Genomic DNA, 6,848 nt, shown 5'->3' with positions numbered 1-6,848 from the left:
GCAAGCTAAAAAATGGGTATACATGGACGTAAGAATGGAAATAATAGAAACTGGGAACATCAGTTGGGGGAGAGTGGAAGGTGACAAAAGCTGAAATATTGCCAGTTTGGGGTATTTGTAGTATTCATGTAGTATGTACACTAGAAGCCGAAACTCAACTACTATGCTATATATTCAAATACTCTCTGAATCTACAATAAAATTAAATACTTTTAGCCGGGTTCAGTGGCTCAGCCTGTAATCCCGTGCCTTTGGGAGACTGAGGTGAGTGGATTGCCTGAGCCTGCGGGTTCGAGACCCGCCTGGGCAGCAAGACCTCATCTCTACAATAAATCAAAAAATCAGCCGGACATGGTAGCACATGCCTGTAATTCCGGCTACTTGGAAGGCTGAGGCTGAAGGATCGCCGGAGCCCAGCAGGTCGAGGCTGCGGTGGCCGGGAGCTGCCACTGCCCTCCAGTCTGCGCGACAGAGTGAGACTCCAACTTAAAAAAAAAAAAAAAAATATATATATATATATTTTTTTTTTTCTTTTAATTTAATGCTAGCAAATTACATCCAGCAGTATACTAAAAAGATTGATCGCCATAAGCCATATGAGATGCTTATAGTCAAAATTATAAAAAAACAGAAAATAGAAGGGTGTTGCCAGGTACTGGGGAAAAGAGAAAATAAACAGTTATTATATAATGAGTGCTATGGTCTGAATGTTTATATCTTCTCAAAATTCTTGTGTTGAAACCTAATCACTATTGTAATTATGCTAGAAGGTGGAGCCTCTGGGAGGTGATTAGATCATGATGGCAGAACCCTCACGAATGGGATTAGTGTCCTTGTAAAAGAGGCCCCAGGAAGCTTCTTTTTTTCTTTCACCCTAGGAAGACATAGATAAAATGCTATCCATGAACCAGAATGAATGGCCTCACTAGATGCTGAATCTGCTGTTGCCTTGATCTGGAACTTCCTAGCCTCCTGAGTTGAACTAAAAGAGTACATATAAAAGCAGCATTAGGAACAACCAGATGTCATATCCTGCTCATAGTTTGAGAGGGTATGAGAAAATGAATTTTGTTTATAATTTAGAACCAGACTTCTTAGAAGAAATTCTGAAGAAAAGAGTTGAATAATTAACACTGCAAACTATCTAATTCTTTTAGCAAAGCTTATTTCACAGTTTTGCTTCAGTGTTCACCAGCTGTAGAGAAGGCAATTCAAACTCCCCAAATTAATCCCAGCTGCAGTGCCTGCAACACAATTAACACATTTAAAAGTGATAAATATATGTTAAAAACAACAATTTGGGGTCAATTTAAAATGAGCTGTTAGAAAGTCAGAGATTGACTAAATTCTTTTCATTTCTTGTCTGTTAACTGTAAATTTCCATAATCAATTTGGATTTGGGGAAAGGTTTGACATTACTAAAATATTAGTATTATTTTCAAAAAATAATACTAATATTTTTTTTTAAAACTCAGAGCAGAGAGTATGACTAAACATGTGTCACTTAATTTCAGAGAACACGGAAAAAGATATTGGCATTTTCATTTGACATTCTAAAGACAATGGAGAATAGTAATGGTGCTATAAAGGGAATACCTCTTGAACTAATGATTATCAATAATATATATGACTACTATGTTAGAAACTCTTAGTTACCCACATAAAATGTAATCTCCATACCAAAAAATCTTTAGAGTTGAAAATAACCAGAAGGAAATTCTCAAGATTAAGGAAGTGGTGGTTTAATGATCCATATATATGGAACTGGTTTTTGAGTTGGTATCCCATGGTCATTTTTCACCCCAATTCCATAGCCCTGGACTTGATATTTGGAAATATACTCAGCTTGATTGAGATAGTATTTACCAAAAAAAATAATGTTTTGTTCCAGAGGATTTCAGGATTTTAGTTGAGAAATAAAATGTACATTTCCTTTTTGTAACAAATGGAAAGTGTAATGTGCATTTGGCATTCTCCTCTTTACATATATTATAATCATTTTGTCCTCAATATAATCATTTGACTATGATTACATCCATTCTTATGTTTCAGGAAAGTGAACCTTATAATAAATATTTTTTCAGGATAAAATAACCAAATAGGCATGTATTAATAAAAACAGCAAGCCATAATAATTTCTATTCAATTTTTTTTAGTGTTTCCAAACATTTTACAACTATATCATTCAATATTGGTTGTTTTTGTTTACATATAATAGGAAAAAATATTTTAAAATTATATTTCCTTTTATTTGAGATAAGTTAGCTACTTCATTTTCATTAGTGGTCACTTCTATGTGCTAATAGTAGAAAAATTAGTCATCAGGCCTGGTGATAAATTAAATACAAGTCAACAAAGAACAGAAGTAAATCAGCATGGTCCTCAAGATTGGAAATTTACATATCTGGAAAAGTCTGAATCTTCTCCTGATAGCAGCAGCAAGTTTATTTTTAAAAATAATGTCTTTAATTTTAATATAAGATGCTTCAGATTTGGAATGGACATTAACAATATTAAGAAGGTGAATTTTTAGCATAAGAATTCTTCATACAATAGATTCATGCTGGCTGATTTGAATTCAAAGCGAGGATCATTTAAAATAAATTAGAAGAAAAAAGTAGGTAATAAAAGAAAAGATCTCAGAAAATCTGACTAAAAAGTAAAATAATAGAGCTATTAAAACACATAATTATAGAGATAAATTAAAGAAATATAGCAGGGATCATGTACTGTTAACAACAGTAAGAAAACAGTAACTCTGGGTGGTTATAGAAATTAACTAGATTTCATGGATGGAAGATTCTGATGGAAAACCGAATATTATCAAAAAAGAAAGTTTGCCGGGCTCGGTGGCTCAGCCTGTAATCCCGCGCCTTTGGGAAGCTGAGGTGAGTGGATTGCCTGAGCCCATGGGTTCGAGACCCGCCTGGGCAGCGAGACCTCATCTCTACAATAAATAAAAAAATCAGCTGGGCGTGGTAGCGCATGCCTGTAATTCTGGCTACTTGGAAGGCTGAGGCGGAAGGATCGCCGGAGCCCAGCAGGTCAAGACGTTGAGGCTGCGGTGGCCGGAAGCGGCCACTGCACTCCAGTCTGGGCGACAGAGTGAGACTCCAACTCAAAAAAAAAAAAAAAAAAAGAAAAAGTAGATGCTACTATTTTAATTTTACATAGCTTAGGTAAGATAAGTGCCTTGCACATAATAACGCATCAGATGAATTGTGGAACTAGAACTCAGACTCATGATTTCAAAGCTTGTTTGTTTCCATTTTTCATGGTCTTTCACCATATCAGATTCATTTAGGAAAAAAAAAAGAAATACAGTAGATAAAGTGGTCATTTTATGGGAATAAAATAAAAATCTATAGGTAAAAGTAGCATATTCTTTGTGAAGACATATTCTTTCTGAAATTTTCTCCCTTAGTTTCCATTTTATTGATTATAGTTGTCTTACATCACTTCCCAAACATTTTCTTCCCCTTTACTTCCTTTCATCTCTTCTTGTTAGAATGCCACAATGTTTCAGCATCTGTCTCTATTTTTTTGGATACCACCCAGAATGTTAATTTCCACTGATGGACAACCTATGGGACTTCTTCAAATCTATGTCCTAAGGAACTTAATCTTAACCTATCAAAGCCAGAAATAATCTGATACTAAGTACATCAGCTAATAGTATCATTGTTGACCCAGTCATTGAAGCTAGAAAATTGGACCATTATTTTTTCCTTCATTCACTACATCAAACTAATCTTTGTTACTCACTTAACAAAATTGATTATCTGTCCTTACTTTCTACAGTTACCAAATTGCCTTAGTTTACCTTCTCATAATTTTTTCAAACAAATAATTGCAATAGGCAGCTTGGTATTTTTTTTTTTTTTTTTTTTTTACCTCCGGGTTTTTCTCCTTCTATCTTCGCTGCCTCCAAAAAATTTTGTTTACAACAGAATGGCAGCTTAGAAACATTTATTTACTCCCTAGAATTTAAAATTCTGTCATTTTATAATTATATTGGCATATCCCAGTGTTCCATGGAAAGCTTTAAATAAAATTATGGTGCCTATAAGGAAAATACGCTACCTGAAATCCTTGAATTGCCCTTCCAGGTTGTGATAGTTTCCCATAGTGCCAATTTTACTTTTTCAATATTAATTCTAAAGCAAAGGTTCCTAAACTTTATCAGTAACTGATGATATTAGTATCTCAGAAATTTTCATAGCAATCCTAGGAAATAAGTAGATGACAGATTATAGACCAATGGGTAGGTATATAGATAATTATAATCTATAATACAATAATTTATTATGTAAGTAGGTATATTAAGTACTCTGTCCTAATTCTTTAGTGCCTGTTTGATTATATGGTATACATAAAATAAAGTGAATAATAAGTTAGTTTCCTAAAAAATTCACAAACACTAAATGATGGGGGCTCAATACGATTTTTCAAAACTTGACTCAGGTAACAGAAAACCATTCTAGTTTTCTGTTCAACATTGATTTTTACTCAGTAATTGCTTGTCTTACAGCAACTTCCAAAAACCCAACTTCTAAAAGATATGCCAATAAAAAGTTTAATGTGATTTATGTTGAAGCTGTGAACTATTTGGAATTAGTAGTAGTTCACACAATGACTGATAGATGCTGAGCATCACTGAGTTTCCCTTAAAAATTAAATATTAAAAATGCCCTTCTATATTTGTTGTGGTGTTCTGGGATGACTTCATATACAGTTTGGGATACACACACTTCAAACATAAACAAATGTAAACAAAAAATCCTTACCAGTCTTATTTTTTTTAATTTTCAACCTAGAGTGCTTACATGAATTAGATTTAGCTAATCAGTAGCACCAACACAAAAATTTAATTTACAAGATAATTTTTATCTTCTTTTTTGGAAGCTTGGTTCATGACAGCGGTATATGGTTTAGTATATATTATATATATATAATTTTTTTTTAATGACACTTCTTAGCTCTATGTGTTTGTGTGGGCATGCATATGTGTGCATGTGTACACCAAGGATCTCTGAAAATATGATAAAGTCCACAGGTCCCTTCTCAGTTTAATGTTTTAAAAATATAAACAAATATATAACAACATGGAATGCTCCATCATATGCAATATGACAATAAAAGAAAAGAAAAGGTACACATACTGAGAAGAAATAAACTGTTTTATGTATAGATTATATAACTGTGCAGAAAACATGAAAAAATAACATCAAAAACTATTAGGATTAGTAAGCAATTATAGCAAAGTTATAGGATAAAAGATTCAAATAGATAAGTCAATTGTTTTCCAATGTACTAGCAATAAATAAGTAAAATTTAAAATTGAAAACACATACCATTTTCATTAGTACTGAAATATGAAACAGATATAAATATAACAAAATTTGTACATAATCTTTATTAGAAAAACTGCAAATCTGATAAAATAAAAAGAACTAAATAGATATTTTATGACTATGGAAAAGGAGACTGTTTATTTTCAATATGTCACTTCTTCCTAACTTGATCTACAGATTCAATACAACCCTAAAGAAAATTTCATTAAGTTATTTTGTGAATATATATTTTTATTTTTATTTTTATTTATTTATTTATTTATTTTTTAGTTGGAGTCTCACACTGTCACCCAGACTGGAGTGCAGTGGCTGCTCCCTGCCACCGCAGCCTCGACCTGCTGGGCTCCGGCGATCCTTCCACCTCAGCCTTCCGAGTAGCCAGAATTACAGGCATGCGCTACCATGCCCGGCTGATTTTTTGATTTATTGTAGAGATGAGGTCTCGCTGCCCAGGTGGGTCTCGAACCCGCGGGCTCAGGCAATCCACTCCCCTCAGTCTCCCAAAGGCGCGGGATTACAGGCTGAGTCACCGAGCCCGGCTGAATATATGTTTTTAAAAACTAATTCTAAGGTTTATTTGAAAAGTAAAAACACAAAGAATAGTTAATACAATGTTGAAGGACAAGAAGAAAGTTGGAGGATTGACACTGTCTTACTTTGAGTCTTACTGTAAAGTTACAGTAATCAATACAATGTGGTACTGGCAAAGGAAAAAAAAACATAAATATGTCAATGGAAAATGATAAAGAACCCAGAAATAGACCCACATAAATGAAGAAGCAAAGTTAATACAATGAATTACAAATAAATGATACTGGAACAAGTGAATATCAACATGCAAATAGATAAATCTAGACAGAGTTCTTATGCCCTTTACAAAAATTAACTCAAGATGGATCAAAAACCTTAATGTTAAATAAAAAATTACAAAATTCTTAGAGATCACAGTGAAAATCTAAAGAAAGTTGTCTATAGTAAAGAGTTTTTAAAATACAAAAGCAAATAATAGAATAGAAATAATTGATAAGCACTGCTTCATTAGAATTAAAAACTTTTGCTCTGTGAAAGACACTGTAAAGAGAATGAAAATACAACTCAGACTGGAAAAAGATATTTACAGAAGACATTTGAAAAAGGATTATTATCTAAAATACACAATGAAACCTTAAAACTCAGCATTAAGAAAAGAAAAACCCAGTAAAGAGATGGGCAAAATACACGAATCAAAAGAAGACATATAGATGGGAAATAAACATGTGAAAAACAGACTCAACATCAAATATCATCGGGGAAATGCCAATTAAAACAACAACAATATATCTATTTGAATGGCTAAAACATGGAACACTGACAACAACACATGCTGGGGAGGATGTGGAATAACAGAAACTGTCATTTATTGCTGATAGGAAAGTAAAATGATGCAATAAGTTTGGAAGACAGTTTGGCAGTTTCTTATAAAACTAAACATACTCTTACCATATGATTCATCAT

The sequence above is a fragment of the Carlito syrichta genome, unplaced genomic scaffold (assembly GCF_000164805.1).
Source record: "Carlito syrichta isolate Samal-C Ts95f unplaced genomic scaffold, Tarsius_syrichta-2.0.1 Scaffold304392, whole genome shotgun sequence".
NCBI lineage: Eukaryota > Metazoa > Chordata > Mammalia > Primates > Tarsiidae > Carlito > Carlito syrichta.
The sequence above is the reverse complement of the archived record's forward strand: the minus strand, read 5'-3'. Positions refer to the sequence as shown.